At 40.1% G+C, this 1,017-nt stretch overlaps 1 non-coding gene across 1 annotated transcript; it reads right to left on the bottom strand.

Annotated features, from left to right (window-relative positions):
* Positions 1–521: 521 nt before the first annotated feature.
* On the bottom strand, positions 522–628 carry LOC112064371 (U6 spliceosomal RNA). The gene has a single exon (XR_002891485.1). It is a non-coding gene; the product is annotated as a U6 spliceosomal RNA (small nuclear RNA).
* Positions 629–1,017: the final 389 nt, after the last annotated feature.

The raw sequence follows: 1,017 nt of genomic DNA on the forward strand, positions 1-1,017 counted from the left end.
GTACTGTACTGTAATAGGTTTATAATACTTTTCACACAAATAATACATAAAAAACAAACACAAAAATAAAAAAAATTTTAATCTTACAGTACAGTACCTTGAAAAGTACAGTAGTACAGTCCAACAGCTGGCACACAGGGGCTGCCATCTAGTGAACAGGTAAGAAGAGTTACTGACTGGAGGAGGGAGAGGAGGTGGGAGATGGTAGAGATGAAGGATCATCAGCAACAGGAGACAGAGGGCAAGCTGCAATTTCACTCACTCTGATGTTGATGGAACGCACGTTCACATCTCTGAAAGTTCGCACCTTGAAGGTTCGTATGTAGGGGACTTACTGTTCATAAGTCATTAACGATGTCACAGGGCCTCCTCCTCTACTGAGACCATTGTTATTTTTTTTTAAAGGCTGTAAAGTAGAAATTTTAAAAGACAATAGTATCTCGATGGTAACCCCACCACCTAAGCAAGAAGTTTTTTTTACTTAACTTATTTACTTATTTATTTATTTCTTAATCATTCAAAAAAATATGGAACGCTTCACGAATTTGCATGTCATCCTTGCGCAGGGGCCATGCTAATCTTCTCTGTATCATTCCAATTTTAGTATATGTGCTGCTGAAGCGAGCACTATTTATTTAATTTTTTAATGACAGTCTTAATTTAAGGGATATATGTTCTTCTATCTCCCACATTGTTCTCTACTGTAAGTACAAGGGGATGCTGTTTGATGACCTAATGAGGTCAAGGAGCCTTGAAGATCATTTCCCTAAATCAAGAAGCCCACAGACACTTTACTAGGACCAGATGAATGCTTGGCTTCCAGGAAGACTTCCCAGCCTCCACCTGCTCCTCCTCTCCTCACCTCACCCAGCTCCCAGCTCCCAGGATGCAGTTCCCCATTAGTTTGTGGATATCTGTTTCCCAAGCCCTCCAAGAAGCAAGACTGATAAACTGGGGGAAATCACTAAGCAAAATCATCACCCCTAATTTACTGTCCCTATTTGTTCTTTCACTATT

Source organism: Physeter macrocephalus, chromosome 18, assembly GCF_002837175.3.
Source record: "Physeter macrocephalus isolate SW-GA chromosome 18, ASM283717v5, whole genome shotgun sequence".
NCBI lineage: Eukaryota > Metazoa > Chordata > Mammalia > Artiodactyla > Physeteridae > Physeter > Physeter macrocephalus.